At 49.1% G+C, this 11,541-nt stretch overlaps 2 non-coding genes across 2 annotated transcripts; one reads left to right on the forward strand and one right to left on the reverse strand.

Moving 5' to 3' along the window:
• Positions 1–7,261: 7,261 nt before the first annotated feature.
• Positions 7,262–7,368, reverse strand: LOC136588862 (U6 spliceosomal RNA). The gene has a single exon (XR_010787666.1). It is a non-coding gene; the product is annotated as a U6 spliceosomal RNA (small nuclear RNA).
• A 1,037-nt stretch (positions 7,369–8,405) lies between these two features.
• TRNAQ-CUG (transfer RNA glutamine (anticodon CUG)) lies at positions 8,406–8,477 on the forward strand. The gene has a single exon. It is a non-coding gene; the product is annotated as a tRNA-Gln (tRNA).
• Positions 8,478–11,541: the final 3,064 nt, after the last annotated feature.

Below are 11,541 nucleotides of genomic sequence, written 5' to 3' on the forward strand. Positions count from 1 at the left end.
TATCCTGCTGTGATATTTTACCTAATATGTCATGCCTGTAATAATAAAACCCATTAATATAGAGTATTTTGGCCAAACTGAAGAGCATTTTGTGACAATGTTATATGCAAATGAGAAGAAGCCGCAGTGCATGCTGGGAAGAATGCTGGTCTCGGAATACGGACCTTGTACCACAGAAGGCGCAGCTGGTGTGGAATGTACTGCGGATGACTGCAGCGTACTGCTTCCATCAGGAGAGCAGCTGCTCACTGCTGCACCACTGGCTGACGGTCACATTAGGACGTGATTGCCGGCTCACGCCTACTACTGCTGGACGTGGCGCTATAGCATTAGGGCTGGGCGTGCAGCAGTGCAGCGCCTTCTGCCCACCGGTCTGCCCTGGCCGGTGTACAGCGATGCGTGCCCTTACCTATCAGCTGACAAGTGTGCTCGGCCGCACACAAAAGGGGGTCACAGGAATGTCCCACAACATTGTCACACTTCCGTGGCTGCCAGGTCAAATTTATCCCCAAGATAACATGTATGGGACCATCTGGGAGACCAACTTCTACAACCTACAACTTTGCATGATCTAAAGGTTCAGTTACAGCAAATATGGAGCAATATGCCACAGGATACCATACAGAACCTGTATGCCGCCATGCCCGCCAGTATCACATCTGGTATACAAACTAGAGGCAGTGCAACAGGGTACTAGAGCCTCCATGCCCACCCGTATCACATCTGGTATCCAAGCTAGAGGCAGTGCAACAGGGTACTAGAGCCTCCATGCCCACCCGTATCACATCTTGTATCCAAGCTACAGGTGGTACAACAGGGTACTAGAGCCTCCATGCCTGCCTGTATCACATCTTGTATCCAAGCTAGAGGTGGTACAACAGGGCACTAGAGCCTCCATGCCTGCCTGTATCACATCTTGTATCCAAGCTAGAGGTGGTACAACAGGGCACTAGAGCCTCCATGCCTGTCTGTATCACATCTTGTATCCAAGCTAGAGGCAGTACAACTGGGTACTAGAGCCTCCATGCCCACCCGTATCACATCTTGTATCCAAGCTAGAGGCAGTGCCACAGGGTACTAGAGCCTCCATGCCCACCCGTATCACATCTTGTATCCAAGCTACAGGTGGTACAACAGGGTACTAGAGCCTCCATGCCTGCCTGTATCACATCTTGTATCCAAGCTAGAGGTGGTACAACAGGGTACTAGAGCCTCCATGCCTGTCTGTATCACATCTTGTATCCAAGCTAGAGGCGGTACAACAGGGTACTAGAGCCTCCATGCCCGCCCGTATCACATCTTGTATCCAAGCTAGAGGCGGTACAACAGGATACTAGAGCCTCCATGCCCACCTGTATCACATCTTGTATCCAAGCTAGAGGCGGTACAACAGGGTACTAGAGCCTCCATGCCCGCCCGTATCACATCTTGTATCCAAGCTAGAGGCGGTACAACAGGATACTAGAGCCTCCATGCCCACCTGTATCACATCTTGTATCCAAGCTAGAGGCGGTACAACAGGGTACTAGAGCCTCCATGCCCGCCCGTATCACATATGGTATCCAAGCTAGAGGCGGTACAACAGGGTACTAGAGCCTCCATGCCTGTCTGTATCACATCTTGTATCCAAGCTAGAGGCGGTACAACAGGGTACTAGAGCCTCCATGCCCACCTGTATCACATCTTGTATCCAAGCTACAGGCGGTACAAAAGGGTACTAGAGCCTCCATGCCCGCCTGTATCACATCTTGTATCCAAGCTAGAGGCGGTACAACATGGTACTAGAGCCTCCATGCCCGCCCGTATCACATCTTGTATCCAAGCTAGAGGCGGTACAACAGGGTACTAGAGCCTCCATGCCCGCCTGCATCACATCTTGTATCCAAGCTAGAGGCGGTACAACAGGGTACTAGAGCCTCCATGCCTGTCTGTATCACATCTTGTATCCAAGCTAGAGGTGGTACAACAGGGTACTAGAGCCTCCATGCCCGCCTGTATCACATCTTGTATCCAAGCTAGAGGCGGTACAACAGGGCACTAGAGCCTCCATGCCCGCCCGTATCACATCTTGTATCTAAGCTAGTGGCGGTACAACAGGGTACTAGAGCCTCCATGCCGGCCTGTATCACATCTTGTATCCAAGCTAGAGGCGGTACAACAGGGTCATAGAGCCTCCATGCCTGTCTGTATCACATCTTGTATCCAAGCTAGAGGCAGTAAAACAGGGTATTAGAGCCTCCATGCCCGTCTGTATCACATCTTGTATCCAAGCTAGAGGCGGTGCAACAGGGTACTAGAGCCTCCATGCCCGCCTGTATCACATCTTGTATCCAAGCTAGAGGCGGTACAACAGGGTACTAGAGCCTCCATGCCCGCCCGTATCACATCTTGTATCCAAGCTAGAGGCGGTACAACAGGGTATTAGAGCCTCCATGCCCGCCCGTATCACATCTTGTATCCAAGCTAGAGGCGGTACAACAGGGTACTAGAGCCTCTATGCCCGCCTGTATCACATCTTGTATCCATGCTATAGGCGGTACAACAGGGTACTAGAGCCTCCATGCCCGACCGTATGACATCTTGTATCCAAGCTAGAGGCGGTACAATAGGGTACTAGAGCCTCCATGCCCGCCCGTATCACATCTTGTATCCAAGCTAGAGGCGGTACAACAGGGTGCTAGAGCCTCCATGCCCGCCTGTATCACATCTTGTATCCAAGCTAGAGGCGGTACAACAGGGTACTAGAGCCTCCATGCCCGCCCGTATCACATCTTGTATCCAAGCTAGAGGCGGTACAACAGGGTACTAGAGCCTCCATGCCCGCCCGTATCACATCTTGTATCCAAGCTAGAGGCGGTACAACAGGGTACTAGAGCCTCCATGCCCACCCGTGTCACATCTTGTATCCAATCTACAGGTGGTACAACAGGGTACTAGAGCCTCCATGCCTGCCTGTATCACATCTTGTATCCAAGCTAGGGGTGGTACAACAGGGTACTAGAGCCTCCATGCCTGTCTGTATCACATCTTGTATCCAAGCTAGAGGCAGTACAACAGGGTACTAGAGCCTCCATGCCCGCCCGTATCATATCTTGTATCCAAGCTAGAGGCGGTACAACAGGATACAAGAGCCTCCATGCCCACCTGTATCACATCTTGTATCCAAGCTAGAGGCGGTACAACAGGGTACTAGAGCCTCCATGCCCGCCTGTATCACATCTTGTATCCAAGCTAGAGGCGGTACAACAGGGTACTAGAGCCTCCATGCCCGCCCGTATCACATCTTGTATCCAAGCTAGAGGCGGTACAACAGGGTACTAGAGCCTCCATGCCCGCCTGTTTCACATCTTGTATCCAAGCTAGAGGCGGTACAACAGGGTATTAGAGCCTCCATGCCTGCCTGTATCACATCTTGTATCCAAGCTAGAGGTGGTACAACAGGGTACTAGAGCCTCCATGCCTGTCTGTATCACATCTTGTATCCAAGCTAGAGGCAGTACAACAGGGTACTAGAGCCTCCATGCCCACCCGTATCACATCTGGTATCCAAGCTAGAGGCAGTGCAACAGGGTACTAGAGCCTCCATGCCCACCCGTATCACATCTTGTATCTAAGCTACAGGTGGTACAACAGGGTACTAGAGCCTCCATGCCTGCCTGTATCACATCTTGTATGCAAGCTAGAGCTGGTACAACAGGGTACTAGAGCCTCCATGCCTGTCTGTATCACATCTTGTATCCAAGCTAGAGACAGTACAACAGGGTACTAGAGCCTCCATGCCCAGCCGTATCACATCTTGTATCCAAGCTAGAGGCAGTGCAACAGGGTACTAGAGCCTCCATGCACACCCGTATCACATCTTGTATCCAAGCTACAGGTGGTACAACAGGGTACTAGAGCCTCCATGCCTGCCTGTATCACATCTTGTATCCAAGCTAGAGGTGGTACAACAGGGTACTAGAGCCTCCATGCCTGTCTGCATCACATCTTGTATCCAAGCTAGAGGCAGTACAACTGGGTACTAGAGCCTCCATGCCCACCCGTATCACATCTGGTATCCAAGCTAGAGGCAGTGCAACAGGGTACTAGAGCCTCCATGCCCACCCGTATCACATCTTGTATCCAAGCTACAGGTGGTACAACAGGATACTAGAGCCTCCATGCCTGCCTGTATCACATCTTGTATCCAAGCTAGAGGTGGTACAACAGGGTACTAGAGCCTCCATGCCTGTCTGTATCACATCTTGTATCCAAGCTAGAGGCAGTGCAACAGGGTACTAGAGCCTCCATGCCCACCCGTATCACATCTGGTATCCAAGCTAGAGGCAGTGCAACAGGGTACTAGAACCTCCATGCCTGCCCGTATCACATCTGGTATCCAAGCTAGAGGTAGTGCAACAGGGTACTAGAGCCTCCATGCCCACCCGTATCACATCTAGTATCCAAGCTACAGGTGGTACAACAGGGTACTAGAGCCTGCATGCCTGCCTGTATCACATCTTGTATCCAAGCTAGAGGTTGTACAACAGGGTATTAGAGCCTCCATGCCTGTCTGTATCACATCTTGTATCCAAGCTAGAGGCAGTACAACAGGGTACTAGAGCCTCCATGCCCGCCCGTATCACATCTTGTATCCAAGCTAGAGGCGGTACAACAGGGTACTAGAGCCTCCATGCCCGCCTGTATCACATCTTGTATCCAAGCTAGAGGCGGTACAACAGGGTACTAGAGCCTCCATGCCTGTCTGTATCACATCTTGTATCCAAGCTAGAGGCAGTACAACAGGGTACTAGAGCCTCCATGCCCGCCCGTATCACATCTTGTATCCAAGCTAGAGGCGGTACAACAGGGTACTAGAGCCTCCATGCCCGCCCGTATCACATCTTGTATCCAAGCTAGAGGCGGTACAACAGGGTACTAGAGCCTCTATGCCCGCCTGTATCACATCTTGTATCCAAGCTAGAGGCGGTACAACAGGGTACTAGAGCCTCCATGCCGGCCTGTATCACATCTTGTATCCAAGCTAGAGGCGGTACAACAGGGTACTAGAGCCTCCATGCCTGTCTGTATCACATCTTGTATCCAAGCTAGAGGCAGTACAACAGGGTACTAGAGCCTCCATGCCCGCCCGTATCACATCTTGTATCCAAGCTAGAGGCGGTACAACAGGGTACTAGAGCCTCCTTGCCCGCCCGTATCACATCTTGTATCCAAGCTAGAGGCAGTACAACAGGGTACTAGAGCCTCCATGCCCACCCGTATCACATCTGGTATCCAAGCTAGAGGCAGTGCAACAGGATACTAGAGCCTCCATGCCCACCCGTATCACATCTTGTATCCAAGCTACAGGTGGTACAACAGGGTACTAGAGCCTCCATGCCTGCCTGTATCACATCTTGTATCCAAGCTAGAGGTGGTACAACAGGGTACTAGAGCCTCCATGCCTGTCTGTATCACATCTTGTATCCAAGCTAGAGGCAGTACAACAGGGTACTAGAGCCTCCATGCCCGCCCGTATCACATCTTGTATCCAAGCTAGAGGCGGTACAACAGGATACTAGAGCCTCCATGCCCACCTGTATCACATCTTGTAGCCAAGCTAGAGGCGGTACAACAGGGTACTAGAGCCTCCATGCCCGCCTGTATCACATCTGGTATCCAAGCTAGAGGTGGTACAACAGGGTGCTAGAGCCTCCATGCCCGCCCGTATCACATCTTGTATCCAAGCTAGAGGCGGTACAACAGGGTACTAGAGCCTCCATGCCCGTCTGTATCACATCTTGCATCCAAGCTAGAGGCGGTACAACAGGGTACTAGAGCCTCCATGCCTGTCTGTATCACATCTTGTATCCAAGCTAGAGGCAGTACAACAGGGTACTAGAGCCTCCATGCCCGCCCGTATCACATCTTGTATCCAAGCTAGAGGCGGTACAACAGGGTACTAGAGCCTCCATGCCCGCCCGTATCACATCTTGTATCCAAGCTAGAGGCGGTACAACAGGGTACTAGAGCCTCTATGCATGCCTGTATCACATCTTGTATCCAAGCTAGAGGCGGTACAACAGGGTACTAGAGCCTCCATGCCCGCCTGTATCACATCTTGTATCTAAGCTAGAGGCGGTACAACAGGGTACTAGAGCCTCCATGCCCGCCTGTATCACATCTTGTATCTAAGCTAGAGGCGGTACAACAGGGTACTAGAGCCTCCATGCCCGCCTGTATCACATCTTGTATCCAAGCTAGAGGCGGTACAACAGGGTACTAGAGCCTCTATGCCCGCCTGTATCACATCTTGTATCCAAGCTAGAGGCGGTACAACAGGGTACTAGAGCCTCCATGCCTGCCTGTATCACATCTTGTATCCTAGCTAGAGGCGGTACAACAGGGTACTAGAGCCTCCATGCCCGCCTGTATCACATCTTGTATCCAAGCTAGAGGCGGTACAACAGGGTACTAGAGCCTCCATGCCCGCCTGTATCACATCTTGTATCTAAGCTAGAGGCGGTACAACAGGGTACTGGAGTCTTCGTACAAGGCATCAGTTTTCCGCAATAAGGGTGGTTTCACACAGGCAAGAAAATCGTGCGATTTTCGCCTGATGCGATAGTCAGTAAAAAAGCAGATTATGAAACCAACGGTTTCCTTCCCATCTGTGATGTTTTCACTGATGTGATGTTGAGAGAACAAAAAATAACGGCTGCTCTATCTTTCTGCGATGTGCGATTCTTTTTATCTCCCAGGTTTCGCTATGGAGCCGCTCCTTTTTATCGCCTCGCAATGCAACAAGATTGTGTTGCGATGCAATTTTGATAATGGAAAGTCCTATTCATTTTCGCAATAAAAAATTGTACATTTTTTATCGCGCAATTTTATTGTGGCCGTCAGCACTGCGATGGGAGATTATTCTAAAAAAAAAGCATTGCTGGCAACCAAATATTGCAGACACAAAATAGGGGGTCGCCCGTGTGAAAGTCGCCTAAATGATCCTTTTACTCCGATATTGTAATCACTCACTTATAACAACGTTACAATCACACAGACAAAAGTGTCATCCCACAACTTCTGGGGGGGGTTACACTGTACGTGGTTATGGCGCCTCGGATACATTTGCTGTATGCCTGTAGTCACATGGCACAAAAAATACACCTTTTAGTGGTGGCACCGTGAGACAATTATTATTATTACTCCAAGTTAAAACCTATAAGGAGAAATAAATGTTATGTTAGAATTTTTTTTTAAATTCTAATTGAAGAATCGGTGCAAAAATATGGAACGCTTCACGAATTTGCGTGTCATCCTTGCGCAGGGGCCATGCTAATCTTCTCTGTATCGTTCCAATTTTAGTATATGTGCTGCCGAAGCAAGCACGATACTGCAGACAGCCCCGGCGGTATTTAAGGTCCCGCGGGAGAGAAGTTCTTACATTGTGGAGAGATTACTTTTATAAATTAAAAATAATGTATCCTGCTGTGATATTTTACCTAATATGTCATGCCTGTAATAATAAAACCCATTAATATAGAGTATTTTGGCCAAACTGAAGAGCATTTTGTGACAATGTTATATGCAAATGAGAACAAGCCGCAGTGCATGCTGGGAAGAATGCTGGTCTCAGAAAACGGACCTTGTACCACAGAAGGCGCAGCTGGTGTGGAATGTACTGCGGATGACTGCAGCGTTCTGCTTCCATCAGGAGAGCAGCTGCTCACTGCTGCACCACTGGCTGACGGTCACATTAGGAGGTGATTGCCGGCTCACGCCTGCTGCTGCTGGACGTGGGGCTATAGCAGTAGGGCTGGGCGTGCAGGAGTGCAGCGCCTTCTGCCTACCGGTCTGCTCTGGAGGGAGTATAGTGTGAGCCTATGGTAGGAACGGGCCGGAGTACAGCGATGCGTGCATTCAGCTATCAGCTGACAAGTGTAACACACTATGGAGTTAGAGCGGTAAAACGCAGCATCTCACATAGGAGCAGAGTGGCGCAGCGGAAGCGTGCTGGGCCCATAACCCAGAGGTCGATGGATCGAAACCATCCTCTGCTAGTTGTTTTTAATTTTATATATATATAAAATATAAGAGGCAGTTTACATATATATATATATATATATATATATATATATATATATATGTAAACTGCCTCTTATATTATAAAATATATATTTTATTGTTGGTTAGATTAACTTTTAGGAAATGATTAAATAACACTGTATGAGCAGCTAATGTTGGATCTGTATGGCAGTACTGTGCTGATCTCACAGCTACAGGGCACTTGTTCTACAAGTCATATTCCTAACCCGTAATACTTCCCAATACTATTATGATCTTATGCTCTATTATAATACTGATTGTTAGCATGAAGCTGTGGATAATACCCTACTATTCTTAAATTTTCCACATTAGTGCTATCTGGTTCCATGGTGTAATGGTTAGCACTCTGGACTCTGAATCCAGCGATCCGAGTTCAAATCTCGGTGGAACCTGTTCTGTTTTTAACCCTTTACGGAGTACTAATATTTGTAGATTAATATTTTATTATCAGTAATAATATTCATGTTACACATTTCCCATTGAATAACAATCACATCCTATTATTCTGTAAATTACTCTATATTCGCAGTCTACTGCTGTTTTATCCAACATGTCAACATGTTTTTACCTCGCGGTACCCCTGCAAGAGAGAAAAATTAAAGGGTTTTTCCAGGGAAATACTTTTGATGACCTATCATCAGGATAGGTCATCAATAGTTGATCGGCCAGGGTCCATTGCTCGGAACCCCGACTGATCAGCTGAGCAGGCGCATACTGTCAGCACCGCAAATACACAGAGGTCGTAGTGGAAGCCTCTGTCTCTCTCCCCCCGCTGCCCTCCCCCGCATTTGCTCGGACGAGTATACAGTTACTCAAGAAGAGCAATGCTCGCTCGAGTATCTGCCTTAACTGAGTGTGTTCGCTCATCTCTACTAATGAGGGGGGGGGGGGGGGGGGGGACACACACTATTACTACTGAGGGCTACTGGGGCGATCAGTCTTACTACTGGGGACACTTTGGGGGTCACTATTACTACTGAGGGCACTGTGGGGGTCACTATTACTACCGAAGGCTACTGTGGAGGACACTATTACTATTGAGGGCTACTGTGGGGGTCACTATTACTTCTGAGGGCACTGTGGGGGTCACATTTACTACTGGGGCCACTATGGGGGCTACTATTACTACCGGGGCCACTGTGGGGGACACTATTACTACTGAGGCCACTGTGGGGGCACTATTACTACTAGGGCCACTGTGGGAGTCACTATTACTACTAGGGCCACTGTGGGAGTCACTATTACTACTGAGGCCACTGTGGGGGGACACTATTACTACTGAGACCACTGTGGGGGGGGACACTATTACTACTGAGACCATTGTGGGGGGGACACTATTACTACTGAGACCACTGTTGGGGGGGGGCACTATTACTACTGAGACCACTGTGGGGGGGACACTATTACTACTGAGGCCACTGTTGGAGGGGGACACTATTACTACTGTGGCCACTGTGGGGGGACACTATTACTACTGAGACCACTGTGGGGGGGACACTATTACTACTGAGACTACTGTGGGGGGGACACTATTGCTACTGAGGCCACTGTGGGGGGGGACACTATTACTACTGAGACCACTGTGGCGGGACACTATTACTACTGAGACCACTGTGGGGGGACACTATTACTACTGAGGCCGCTCTGCACGTGGCAGAATAAATCAAGCTAACTTAGCGTATATTTATATGTGGCAGAAATGCTGCAGAATGTCCACAGCGGAAATTTCCCCGGCATTTCTGCATCCACAAAAACAGTCAAAATTGGTACCATTGGTGCGGATTTTGACTGGAATCAGCCATGCATCTGCAGCTGATTTTTACCATGCGGCGCTCCCCTCTCCTCCTCCGAAGGCTTCCTGCTGTCAGTGCTCCCTGGCTTCCAGTTCCCAGCAGCCTGGTCAGCTGCGGTGCCGCTGGTCAGGTGAGGTCACTACAGGCCGCTGGGAACCAGAAGTGGTGGAGCGCTGACAGCGGGAAGCCTATGGAGGAGGTGAGGGGAGCGCCGCATAGTATGAAATCAGCTGTGGATATGTGGCTAATTTTCAATCAAAATTTGCACCAATGGTACGGATTTTGACAGCTTTTTTTGGATGCAGAAATCCTGCGGAATTTCCTCCGTCTTTTTTGAAACGTGTAATGTAAATTCATACATTGCGATAAGCACCGCCCCCTGACCACACCTCTCTGTCCCACTTTGACTGTGGGAAAATCTGGTCACCTTATTTCAATGAGAGCTGTGCCTGCAGTTACAAGCGCTGACCACTACACGGAGGTTGGCACGGAGGCTTCTGCTTTGACCTCTAAGTATTTGCGCCGCTGACAGCATGCGCCCTGCCAATCAACTATTTATGACCTATCCTGATGATAGGTCATTAATAGTGTTTCCCTGGAAAACCCCTTTAACTGTCTCTCCTTTTCTCTCTCTCATTCACCCTCTGTTTCCTCTTCTTTTCGCTCTCTCCTCTCCTTCTCTCTCTTTCTCTCTCTCTACTTCTTTCTCTCAGTCTCCTATTTCTCCCTCCTTCACTCTCTCTCTTTCTCTCCCTCTCTCTTTCCCACGGCACCCTGTTTGGGAATCACTGGCCTAGTGGCTCTTAAGAAAAAAATCTATATAAACCTTTCCACATATCTTAACTATCTTCATTATCAATCAATAAGAGTTACTTCTTACACCAGGTGCCCTTTCTTTATTAGACTCACATTGACTTTTATTACTGATTAAGCTTTTGTTATACGACCATTTGTTGCTACTTCGATTCTCATCTCTCTCTACAACTGTCCCCACACCAATAAGTGCTACCTTTCCCCTTGTGACACAACTCAGGTACCACTCTTGAAATACTGCAGGCAGTTGGTGGCCGGGTTACTCCACCACTCTCAGCAACTGAAGAGCATATCTCAGAACACTTCCTTTTCCTATGCGGACCTTGTTGACTTCACGATGACTTGTCACACCCCTGCAGGGCCTGTGTCTGTGGGATCAGTCTGCGGGATCCTCCTGCAATCTGATCCTCTTATTGTGAGGAATCTCTTGCTGTCTCATTCTTACAGTATTGTGCTGCAGTTTTTACTCCTTACTTCTGGAAGCCGCTATTTTTCCTTAAATCTGCCCTTAACTAAGATGGCATATATTGCCTTTTATAGAAGCATTTATGGCTTCCAGTTTGGGCCTACTAAGGCCGAACGCCCACAGACACCCGCTGCGAATTCCGCAGCAATGTCCGTCCATAGACATGCTGTAGTAAACGATTCTAGCCTGCCCACAGGCGGAAATCAACTGCAATTTTCCGCTCACATGGGAAAATCGCAGCATGTTCTATTCTGTGCGGAAAATCGTGCGGACGGTTTCCATTACAGTCAATTGAAACCATCCTTCCTGCGATACATCGGCAGTGAGCACTGCGGAAGTACTGCAATAATCCGCGTCACAGCCAAGCGCTGGCGTATCATGTGC

Source organism: Eleutherodactylus coqui, chromosome 13 (genome assembly GCF_035609145.1).
Source record: "Eleutherodactylus coqui strain aEleCoq1 chromosome 13, aEleCoq1.hap1, whole genome shotgun sequence".
Taxonomy (NCBI): Eukaryota; Metazoa; Chordata; class Amphibia; order Anura; family Eleutherodactylidae; genus Eleutherodactylus; species Eleutherodactylus coqui.